The 13,043-nt window shown below is 33.1% G+C and overlaps 1 protein-coding gene across 1 annotated transcript in view; it reads left to right on the top strand.

Moving 5' to 3' along the window:
* LOC113491957 (serine-rich adhesin for platelets-like) overlaps positions 1 to 13,043 on the top strand; it is a 33,544-nt gene continuing 20,501 nt past the window's right edge. Inside the window, 1 exon segment of the mRNA XM_026869179.1 lies at positions 1 to 561. The gene's annotated coding sequence lies outside the window, so the exon portion shown is untranslated.

Below are 13,043 nucleotides of genomic sequence, written 5' to 3'. Positions count from 1 at the left end.
ACAGCCGGTGTTTAAACTATTCAATTATTATAAGTAGGTAAATATTTGCGTAACATACCAATAACCATATCCAACAGTAAGATCTAAAAGCCCCCGACACGCCCATCTACAAAGAGTTCAACAATTTATCCAACCTCATTATAATCTAACACTGACCGTGACTTGGCACGCGAATCGGTAATCGCTATTTAATCGCGATGTAAATTGTCATTGATAAAAAACAAAACACTGTAGCCCCCACGGCGGTTCCGATGACGCGTTTAATTGTATCGATAAGAGAGCCAAGTGTAGCATGTGCGATGTGTGATGCTATACGCTCGGTATAAGAGGCTGCCGGGCAACGGCGCGCGGATCATACAGCCTTACACCGACACCTCGCCGAGACCTTGCCCGCCACGCAAGGACGACTCCAGCCCCTACGAAACTAGCCATTTTCTTACCGACTCCTATGCGAGAAGCTCACCTCTGTACTAAGTTTTGATTATTCTAAAAAGAATAAGACTGAACTTAAAAATAAAACAAGTGTTATTCAGTGTTGTACTCAGTGATAAAGGATTTTAGGTAAGTACTGTGATTTTTTTTATTTTTTTTTGGTCAAGTGATTTAAAATGCTACACGATAATAAATACAAACATTTAAATAAAAGGCGGGAGCTTTAATTACGTACCGAATGTGCGGCCGCTCGTTGAAGTCTAATTTAGGGGCAGACATTATCAGCTGGCGATAACGAATTTAACAAGCAAAATGTACGATACGAAACATTATGGCTAATGATGAGCTTTCACACGTAATTTAATAAAAGGTAACTTAAAAAAAAATAGTCAAAATTCAAAAGACATCCATAAAAATAATAAAATATATAAAATCATTATTTTCTATTTTCTTTTTTTTCAATTTATCCATAAAAATATTACGAATTACAGTTACTTTAAATTACATTCGATATTTGAAAATTCCCGCCAGTGTCATGCTGTGTTCTTATTATGCATGCATAAGGTCGTGACAATGGGTTTTGTAGCATCGATTTATCGCTGCAAATGTCACTGGCCAGCAACATGGGAGCACATACTACTGAATTAAAAATGATGTATCGAAAATCGATTTTAGATGTCTACACGCTTTTATTTGCAATGTTATTTTAATTTAATTTTGCTCTTGGCAGAACGAAGTAACGCAGCTTTCTAAATTTAATACTTTTTTAGACTTTGACGAACAATGCTCTATTGTTGAATAATTTATGTTACTAAGTCTAAGCCAGGTCAAACTAAATATTTTGACTGCTGAATATTGTATCTTATAGTCATGAATTTTACCTGAATTACTTCGAAGTTATTACATAAATCATTCATACATTAGTGCAAAGAATACTACTTAGTTACGTTTAAGAGATGTCAGTGACATAAGACATCAAAAAATATTAGACCGCTATCAGTAAAAATAATTACAGTTTCAGACAATTAAAATACACTTGTAAAAAAGGCCGAGACTAATTAGTCATAGATCATGTTCATAACTCATTGTTACTCGTACGTATCGTCAGCAAATGCAGAACAAAACCCGCGATCACCTTGCAAAAACCAATGTTTAATACGATAAACAAAATGGACCTTTGTTTTATATATTGTGCAATTTAATCCACGAGAAAAATCTTGTTAGTTGATGTAAAACTAACATTGTTAGCTAGCTGCGTAGGGTAAGTCAGATTCAGCGATAGGACGAGCGCTTTGCTCATTCTAATTCGAATCGATACTGGCCACTAACGTTTGTCTGATAACTAAACTGTTTGTAATGGATGCCTGTGCTACGGATTTATTCGTCGAAATTGTTTTAAACTTCTGGTTGAATACAAAATGCCGTTGTATTTTTTTCAATTTAGTTTTTTAAATATTTTAAATTTAGAACGATATATATTATACTTAAAAACAATAAAAAAAATTGTATGCCTTTTTCTAAGTATCTAAAATCGTTGCTAGAACTAATCGATCTCAAATTAAGAAACTAATCAAAAGAAAATCAAAAATCCAGGCAACTGAAAACAGTAAAAAATTTAAATTTAGAACGATATATGTTATAGTTAAAAACAATAAAAAAAATTGTATGCCTTTTTCTAAGTATCTAAAATCGTTGCTAGAACTAATCGATCTCAAATTAAAAACTAATCAAAAGAAAATCAAAAATCCAGGCAACTGAAAAAAGTAAAAAAAATCTTAGAGAATTTAAGGAACCTATTTTAGGATCAGGGTTGCGCTCAAATCTAGCTCTGCAGTTCGTTTTAATTGCATCTCATTGAAGAGTGGTTTTTGCTCCAAAAGTCCCCAGTTTTTACACTTAACAAGAAGCAATAATGATCCTCACTCCTTTTGTTTCAATTAAACCTGCATACGAACCAGTAAACACCAGCATTAAAATTTGTTCTTTTTTCACATTTAGATGCGCTACCGAAGTAGTCAAAGAGTTTTTATTCAGCTAACGTTTGGTACTATTATTCCTAATAGCTGTACCTAATTATAGTTTTTGTGTGATTATCTTTCGTTACGCGGTCTTGTAGAATCTTCCTATAAAGTTTTTTTCAAAGTCTTTAACATACCATGATACCGCGTAGTTTTTAATCGTTATTACTGTTCTATTGATTCCTTATTGGGTATTGGAGAAAATAATTGATGGACAAAGGTCGCTCACAAAAGTATGATAAAATAGTTTCTGTATGGGCTTGACTGAGAAGTCTCGACAAATTTTTCAGAATTTATTGTTGTTATCAAACGAATGGCAAAGAATATTTTCGTCCGACGATTGTATCCGTACCTACCTATTAGAATGCAGATTTTTTTTTCTTATATTCTCTGGTATTTTTGTAATCGCTTATCACTTATTTATTAAATAGTAGTTATTGAGACTTTTTGCTATTCCATTAAACAATTATAAATCCGTCATCAATTTTTCTCAAGATTCTTGAGCCGTCAACCTGTTGGTACTTCGGATGATGTCGGCTATTCTCGGATGTAATCGGGTTAATTAAAGCGCTCTCCACGTATTGATATGATAGCTACGTGTTCACCCGGACAAGCAGCCATCTTGATGACTACGATCCATCCATCATTTAACTGCAGTGGCTTATCCACGATCTTAGGTAGCTAAAATGACGGGTGGAATTTATTTAACCAAGAGCTTAAGTGCTTCAATAAGGTGTGCGCGATTTGCGCTTTAATAAAGTGTTATTATATATTTATGAAAATCGTCTCTCGTTAGTTATTTTGTTCATTGCAGATGTTAAGCGCTTGAAAGACAGATTTCAAAGAAATATTTTCAGATTGAGTTTAAATGGTATTTTTTAGCTATAAGACCATGAATTAATTGTTAGTGGTCTGTAATCAATTTGTGTACTATACAAAATCACGATGATTGGTCCAGCCTAATGAGTCAAACTGCATTTATTTTGGAAGGAACCTCTTTTATTTGACACCTCTTAAAACATTCAAAATAAGTATTAATAGCTAACTTTAAAGACTCATTGATATAAAAATCTGTAAAAAAATATTAAAATTTAACAACGAATAAAAACATTTCCTTCGAAATATTTATTACCCACAGTCGATTCTGCTTTACTCTGCTTTTCTATTATTGAAGGTACTTAAAACCTTGTATTTTGTATGAAGCTGCGCCCTGTAATCGTGTGTCTATTACGATGGCACGTGACAAGCGCCGTTGATTCGTCTCATTGGCACACGCATCATGTCATCGACGGACGAAGATTGTCATGGCTGCCTGCGATGTCACATGTACAAGGAACAAATGACAGTCGATAGTTAGGAAAGAGATCTTACTTTGAACTTTCTACAAAATATTGAAATATGGACATTTTTTGCAGACTTTAGGTATAATTAATTAATTTGTTTTACAAATTATGTACAGAAATTCGTTAAGGTTATAAGATTTTCGGTACAATTTTTTGGCCTTAACAATGACACGAATTTATCAATGAGACTCGATTGTCTATAGAAGAAAAAATATATTAATATCAGCTTCAAGCTCTGCTCTGTCACCTGTACAGACTTCTTAAATCGAATTTTATTTATCAAAATATAGTAATCAAAGAACGGCTTTAAGAATTTCAAAAATAATTTAAGGCTATAAATTACTGTGTAGTTTTTCTTCTTGTTTAAACCTAATTAACGACATCATGTACTCAGATAAGCCAGATACTGAGACCAGCCCACTGTTGAAATTACGTACGTGAGCTTATTTAACTTGTAAACAACTAGTTTACGAAACACCGGTCAAGTGCCAGTCGGGCTCGCGATATAGAGGGTTCCGTATGTGGGTGACAAATAAAATTACTTTGCGGCAGTTGAATACAGCTATAATAGGGATCCGTTTTTATTTTTGAGTACTGAGCCTTAACGAATCAAGGTGTGTGTATATGTACTTATTCGCCAAATAAATAGAGCGGGACGATTACGACGAAAAAAATATAATTTCTATAATATAATACCATATTGTTAGCCCTATCTAAATGTAGATAGATGACTGAATGTCGTTCAAGTTTCGTTTTTATATTCCGTAGTAAAACTTAGTCCGAAATCAAAAAACGCTATAAAAATTTCAGGACTTTTAAATATAGTTTTCTACTTTTCAACACCTTTAAAACTAAAGTCATTTATTGATTCTAAAATTAAATTACTACATTTTTTATTACCAATTATATTATCGTTTGCAGTTACTTTACGAGGCAGCGAAACGATATACAAAACGACGTCGTAAATTTTCTAACATATGTATCTCTTTAGCTTCAAGAGCCGCGGCGCACGATAACATTGAGTTCACATGTTTCAATTAGTCAGCTTGCTTTTAAATAAAGACTAAGAAACATATGTTCATATGAAATTCAACGTTTGTACATATTGTGGACTGAATTTTCTTTTTGTTTAAGATGTAATTTAGAATGATTATAATATAGATAATAGCTAAAAAAGGTTTAATGAAAACAAGCACTGCCTCTATATTATGTACAGCAATTTAAAACTATTTTTATCTTTTTTCGATGACAAAAAAAACAAGTTGGTACCTACCTACTTGTTTTTTTATTTATTTATTTTTTACTTTTTTTATTACATTTAGAAAATGGATAGAGCCATGTTTCAAAAATACTTCTTTTTTATTAAATACATCCTTTAGAGAATAGGTACAATAGGTGTAATGGTTGCATTGGTAGCAAAACAAATGTTTAAGCGCTGATCTAATCGCGCAGATGTATGGAAATGACATTCCTTTTCAACAAGTCACTATAACTTTGACTTGTCAATTCAATAAATTCGAGAGATTCAATCAGTAGTCACACTTTTAGATATATTTAACCTACGAATAGTCGGGAGCTGAATGTAGGTATAGCAAAAACGCTTGAAAAGCCGTCATGGAAAGATTTCCTTCATATCATATAAATAGCCTAAAAAAAATACAATACAGCCTCCGTTCCTATAAATCAATATTACTTATTCACCACGATTCACCTTGATGAAAACCAATTTCATTCAAATAACTTTAATTTGATACTGAAGCTTAACTAGCTTTTGTAATTTTCGTTCTATTGTTTAATGTAATCGTGACGGAATAAACAGATTATTAGTTTGAAATTTACATAAATCAGTTGAATTTATAAAAGATGCTCCTAACTCTTGGTCTGCGTGGGAATTACAGATTACAGAATTGATACGTAATGAACTTATTTAGATAAAAAATCATCTTTTTTTATTATAATAATATAATAATAATAAATGCGGACAACATCACATACATTGTTCTGAACCCAAAGTAAGTTGCTGCAGCACTTGTGTTATGGAATTCAGATACAACGAAGGTACCACAAACACCCAGACCCGAGACAATGTAGAAATGTGAAGTTTTACATTGACACGACCGGGGATCGAACCCGGGACCTCAGAGCTAGCGACACCTTGAAACCGTGCGTACGCCACTCGACCACGGAGGTCGTCTCATTGGGTTTTATTGGGTTCAGCGGACTTATATCGCCTGCCGGGGCAACAGGATTGTCCGAAACGGTTACCGTGGCCCCGGTAAAAGAAGGGCATAGAAAGGAACAAGGGTGGGTTTTAGTCAGTAGGAGTTTAACACTCCCTTCCGCTCAACCCAAAGTGCAAGGAGCCATTTGATGAATTCCCATCTGACTAAAAGGAGAACATACTATCACGGTTTAAAATATTTTAATGGCATTTGTGGAACAGTGACGCCGATCCATAACGTGTATTGTACTCATACGCTTTCACAATTACAATAATGTTAGCTTAAAACGAGGTTGTATACAAAATAATTTGCTTCTATAAAATAAAAATAAAAACATTTGCAACAAGTTTACATTACATACAACTCTAAATAAAATTTCTTGTTAAAGGAATCCTTTTCAAACAGGATTATCTTAACAAACCTTATTAGTCTATCTTATATTGGTTTCCAGGATATTTTTAGATAATGCATTCTGTCGCCTACTAGCCGTTGTTAAAGTAAGGAGGTTTCATTGTACAAGCGAGACAGCAAACCATACGATGTAGAGCTTTGTCTCTCTTCCCCAATGCAAGAGTCTTGTAGAAGATGGTGATAGAACCTCTTTTGTATATTTATGCCTATCAAAAGAAATAATGAAAGATGAAATAGATAAGGAACAGTGTATCCAAGAAAATAGTAGATACGTATGAAAGTTAATATTGTATTTAAAAACGTATTTTACAAATTTTACACAAGCTTATATCAGAACTAGCTGTTGCCCGCGACTTCGTCCCCGTGGGTAGAAGATATAAGTTATGATTTATACCTGCATTGTTTTTTTCACATTTTTCATTGTATCTTCGCTCCTATTAGTCGCAGCGTGGTTTATAGCCTAAAGCCTTCATCGATGAATGGTCTATTCAACACAAAAAGAATTTTTCAGTTTGGACCAGTAGTTCCTGAGATTAGCACGTTCAAACAAACAAACAAACTCTTTAGCTTTATATATTAGTATAGATTTCTGCCACCACGACTTAAAGTTATAATATTACTAAATATAGCGGGCGACAATATACATATGTAGATAGAATGTATGTATAAGGATTAAAAAATCGGATAAAATCGTATTTTTTACTGCTCTGCTCCTATTATCAGTAATTTTTTTTTTTTAATTGGTTCAGTTGTTCCTGAGATTAGCGCGTACAAACAACAAACTCTCAGCTTTATAATATTAGTATTGAATTAGATTGTTGTGGAAACGTGACAGCGAAATACACGGCGTAGAGTAGCATTTCTCTTTCACACCCGCAACATTTCTTTAAGACGTGACGTGACGTGAAGTAAGCCCCAGGACATGTATGTTAGTTCTTAATTCTATACGGTCCTTTTTAGATCTTTTAAGTGAATTTATTTCTGTATAACAAATTATGCACATAATATTTACATTCTTATTGATTTACGCTCAGCTGGCCAGGTTGTTTTGCATCTTCATAAGCAATTTAAGATTTATCTCAGTTCTATTATACACGGTGATTTTTTAGTCGTCTTACAAAAGCAGCCCAGTTCATGTATCCGACGTAAAATACCCCTAGGCGCGATTTTTTTTTATCATCAACTAAAATAATAAGTACGAAGAAAAATTAAACAATAGGAATCTGAAATATACTCTTAAAAATGATAAAAACGCCGCCGCCCGCACCCCTCACCATTGTAACAAGGCTCGGACAGCGCTTGCAACAGAGAAGTGTTTCTAAAAAACTACGAATTGCATCATAATATTGAATAAAAGTTGCATTTAAATTTATTCAAATCTCATAAGTACCAATTTTTTATCATTAACGTGTTCTAGTCATTGGATACATGAACTGGGCTGCTTTTGTAAGAAGACTAAAAATCACGGTGTATATCCCAACAAATTTTGATACTTGGATAAATAACGGAACAACACATCCATATCTCAACGTGAAATGGATACAATACAAATGAAATATGAGAACAGTAAACAATTGACAAGCGCGTCATTAAAGTATAGATTTCTTTTGATTTTTATCGAGCCGCGAAGGCAGATTAATATTGCGAATCAAAATATCAAGTATCAAAGATGAATAATCGTGTGTACGACCGGCGACTACCAATGCTTACTTTTAGGTCGTGTTCAAACCAAACGTATGGCTAGATACTGATAGTAAAGCGGGCTACACAGTATTGTATGGCCATATTACTGTCTTCCTCACAACTAACCTATGTTACTTTATTACATCAAAATCAAAAGGTTATTTAAAAAAGATTTATTTTTGAAACTTTTAATTGTTACATAACTGTTGCTACTTTAGTTGATAACTATTTTAACGATAACCAATATAATTTGCTTACGTTAAGTCAGAAAACACTTTATTAATTAAAAAATACATCAAAGTTTTCTTTCAAGTATGAAACAACACATGAATATTTCTTTCAAGAGAAGTTGCCGCGTTTGCGATTATCTTCTCATTTAAAACGTCTCATAGTACGTTTGGTCGGAACGCGGCCTCATCTTCGCCATTTTATAACAGGTGCGACGGAGAATTGCATAAACACGTTCTGCAGTTGTTTTTTACTTGAGTGTAGGCACAATGTTTTAGTTTACACAATAAAAGGTGCAAAACGTAATAGGCCTCGTCAATACCGCAAACCAGTTCGATCTTAGTGCGGTGAACTTGAGCGCCTAGCCTGAATGAACCATTATGTTTGTCTTGTATGAGTTACAATATGGTATTTAACAAAAATAATCTGTTTACTATGTCAGCATTTCAAAAAAATACTGGGTACATATTTTTTTATCTTAAACAAAAAAAATGTTATACTTTGATTTAAAGCGTATAATCGAAAAAAAAAACTTCTTGCAGTTCCAGTGAAATATATATTTCAATATATTATTTTCATATTTTGCCTGTTTCGATATCAACAACTAAGCGGTACGAAGTTTGCCGTTCAAACATTCGACGTGTCAAGACATCCGACGTATCTTAAAATTTGTATAGCGTGGCGCTACAATGGTGGCATAAATTATGTCACCATTATAGCGCGAAGCTGTATAAGTGACGTTTATTTGACAAATATTTTCGATGCTAACTTATATTGACCGTGATATCTATGTAATAATTGGAAAACCGTTGTTACTAACAGTAACAGGACATTAAATTTAGAATGTGCAAATTTCAGACTATCGCCAAGTAGTTCTCAACAAATTAAGCAAATATTATGACGTTATTCAGCTGTGCATTTACGGCAGTAAAATGATATTATTATTTGCATAAATAATGTATAATTATCACCGTAGTGGGAAATGTGGGAATATTTCTCATGAGTTCTTTGCACTGCAGCAATGTAACTAGCAGGTTGTTATAATTGAGATGGTTATTGTATTCATAAAATTGTTAACGATTAAAAATAAAGTTGATAACTCAAATACTGGAATTATGTTTAATTTTGTGTTGTATTTAAAGCTTTTTAAGAGTCAATCATGAGAGTATCATTGCACATCTTTATTTTATGTTCTGTTTTTCTGCTGAGTTATATACAACATTTTTTATTTAATGTTAGAAATGTTGTTATTTTAAACAGATAAGTATATCACAAAACCGTTGCATTGGTTTGACTGTTATAAATAATTTTATGCTTCTTGCACGTTCCAAACAGCATTTTGTATTTTTAAACTCTAACTCAATAGAAAATCATTTGTACGTATACACAGACAGACCTTTTAACTCTAGATAGTACGAGTATCTCAACAAATCATCATATGAATAGATAGTAAATTCCTCCTTAATACAATCCTCATTTTTTTGTACAGTTCAAAAAGCTATTCTTTAATAGGATGAACCCAATAGTGATGTTGTTATCGTAGCACGTATCGTGGGCGTATGACAAGACTCGGGGAACCGTTTATTCTGTCCTTAAGGCATTTGACAGTTATATAAAAAGCTCCACATATAATTTCGTACTTACTAGTTTGTGATTGTGAATTGGAATTAGCAAAGTGGTGCAGAGGGGTTATAAGATAAATCAGCAAAAAATCTTTTTTTACTTTTAATCCTGCGTGAGATTGTGGCAGGGAGTTTTAAGTCCGAGTGCTAAAAATGTAATACCTACGCGTATGCACGCTACTGGGATGAGGGATCCTATAGTAGCATAAAATCGGGTAAAATCCTGTGTTAATCCAGGCTAAGCTGTCTATGTACTAAATTTTGTCCACATCTGTTAAAAAGAGTAACAAACATCCATACAAACAAACAAGTTAATAATATAAGTAGTAAGTATCACTTAAGGTCCCGTCGTTAGTAAAAGGATACAATAACTCTTAAAGTCGGTCAACAGCTTACGAATTCGTCGTGTACGAATACCGGTATCAACCGCAAATAGTTATTTCAATGTATTCGGCACATTTGGCAACAATGCCAAGTAGGTACCCTCTCAAGTTCAATGCCAAGAATCCGTTTGATCTCTCTCAATGACATTACAATCCGCTATTATTCTAAACACAGTTTTCTTTACGTTTGAATCATCCTTGTGACATGGATATAGTCCAGTGGTACATTTGTCTACCAATAGCTCAAGTAAATAAACAAATGATGATGGGTTTGGAAACTTTTCGATTCAACCTCTTTTTGTTATTTACTTTCACTGAATGTATCATAAAGACGTGCCATGTATTACTAATACGGTGTTTGGCTAAAAAAGTATAAGTCTGACAGGCAGATTTCTATCTTTTTTTTCGATACGTATTTTTTATTTTAATAAATAAATAAAGCGCATCAAAGATGGTGACACGTATGAAAGTGGGGACTAATGACGTCACAGGTCAGTAAAATGTGGCGTCACACGAATTCTAACTCTGTTTTCTAAATATTTTTCATCGCGATAAAAGAAAAAGTAGTGTTTTTTGTCAATTGTTGTTGCAATCTCAATACGTATGGTATTGAAATGTAGGAAAGTTTTTTTTTGGTTTGACTGCCACCATATGATCATATCACGAAGCAAGACTTTTGCAGATGTGGAAGAGAGACGCCGGCGCCGGTCTACATCTTCTTGTATAACATCTCTTTCCACTACATAACTGTTATGATTTGTCGATAGTATTTCAAAATAGCAAAATATCATCGCTCTATTTTTACTGTTACATACTTACTAGTAAACACAACTATTATATATTGATAATGGAAAAAGTAGTTTTATTATGCTTTTATTAATTATCGCAATGAAAGGTCCATATAAATACAGAACAAAAATGAATGGTATAAAACTGTGAATGATGACTTAAGGTGCGGAGGTAGTGTATCTAGTGAGATCTATAGATTTACGTCATACTCGTAGTTATACAGGGTGGTATGACAAGGGAATGTGTATTTTTGACACGTTTTTATACAATTTTGCTTTTAGGATTCTATTATTTAAAGTTTAAGTGTTTATTTTAAGGCAGACGAGAATTTAAGATTTACTATGAAGTTCTATGACTGGAATATTTATACTATTCTAAAATAATTGTACTTACATATCTTAATTTAATGTTATTGCGGATGTGTGAAAGAGACAGACCTCTACAATGTATAATGCGCTGTCACGCTTACAAACCGTAATAATATAACTCCAAGACGTAGGCCTTCTAAAACTCGGATTACCAGGTGGAATATGTCACAACAATTATTTAAAACAAATGAGCACCGTCAAAATGTAATACAATTTTTATGAATTGAATTCCTTGAATGCGTGTTAAACGCCCATAAATACTTAACAAAAACACCTCACCCTGTATAATCAGTCATCTACAGTGAGGTAGTGAGGCACTTACTTAGCGTAGCAATGGCGCACGATGATTTGCCAAAATGACAGCTCATCATACATGTTAGATAGGCCTCGCGCTAACCAGGTACGGATAATCGAATTACATACTTGTATTACTTCTGATTGCATCGTTTTTGCTAGTGTAATGTATGACTAGGATATGATGGGGTATTGCGGTAATTTGTCACGCATTAGGACTTGACTGGTTATTTGATTCCCGTTAAGAAGGACGTTAAGAAGGACGGGAGAATGTATCTTGTCTGTTAGTCAATATTGTCAGCTATCTCAGGGCGCAACAACTCTAATACCCAATGCATGGGATATAAATAATAAGTTTTAACAACAATAGCATTCGAATACAGAACTACTGAGAAAAACTTGATGAAATTTGTTTAGGACCAAATTACAGTAATTTCACGGTAAAAAAATCATTCAATCCTAAGATACGAGATTACAATTACATATGCTTAATAAAAAAATATGAATATGAAGTTGGTTTAAAGAGGATTACTCTTTGTACCGTGCATTATACGTACACCTCCAGTCAATGTATAATAATATGCTTGCGTCATACCTCGCTAATTTGACTTATGCAGTTTTTTAAAACGATAATTCATCACAATATTGCGTGGAGAATATATTTCATAATATTATTCGAAGCGTGTCGTAAATAAAAATATTGTAATGATGAAGTTAAACCTTAGTAATGTTTACAGAATTATATAGTGTTTACTCCTTGAATACCACATAACTATGAATAAATTTGTACACAGCCCTTACCTCCAAAACAAAAGGAAATCATGTCATACATAATTCTTATATGCATTAAAATGGAAGTATTTAAAACAGTGTGATGTTACAAAATTAATGTACAGACAAATGCTTTAGATTTTTAAATTAGATCATTTACATAAATTAGGATAAAAAACAAAAGAATTCGGTCAGTTAATTCGACAGCTGTGTTATGTAGAAACACATAACTGGGTGATGTTAAGTAATATATGTAATTATGTACATAATGAGAACTGTAAAAAAGTAGTTCAAGTTATTACTGAACTGGCTGAAGGTCAGTGGCAGAGCAACAGAGGATTATCAACTTCAAACTCAAGTGCATAAGGTTTTAAATTATAATTATTAGATATTTTCAGCTTTATTCTTAGTTAATTTCCAATAAAGCTTAGTTGATTTTGCCGCGTACAATGTGATGAGTTTCAGAATTAACCTACATT

Source organism: Trichoplusia ni, chromosome 3, assembly GCF_003590095.1.
Source record: "Trichoplusia ni isolate ovarian cell line Hi5 chromosome 3, tn1, whole genome shotgun sequence".
In the NCBI taxonomy this organism is placed as follows: Eukaryota; Metazoa; Arthropoda; class Insecta; order Lepidoptera; family Noctuidae; genus Trichoplusia; species Trichoplusia ni.
This window is presented reverse-complemented; position numbering and strand designations above follow the sequence as displayed.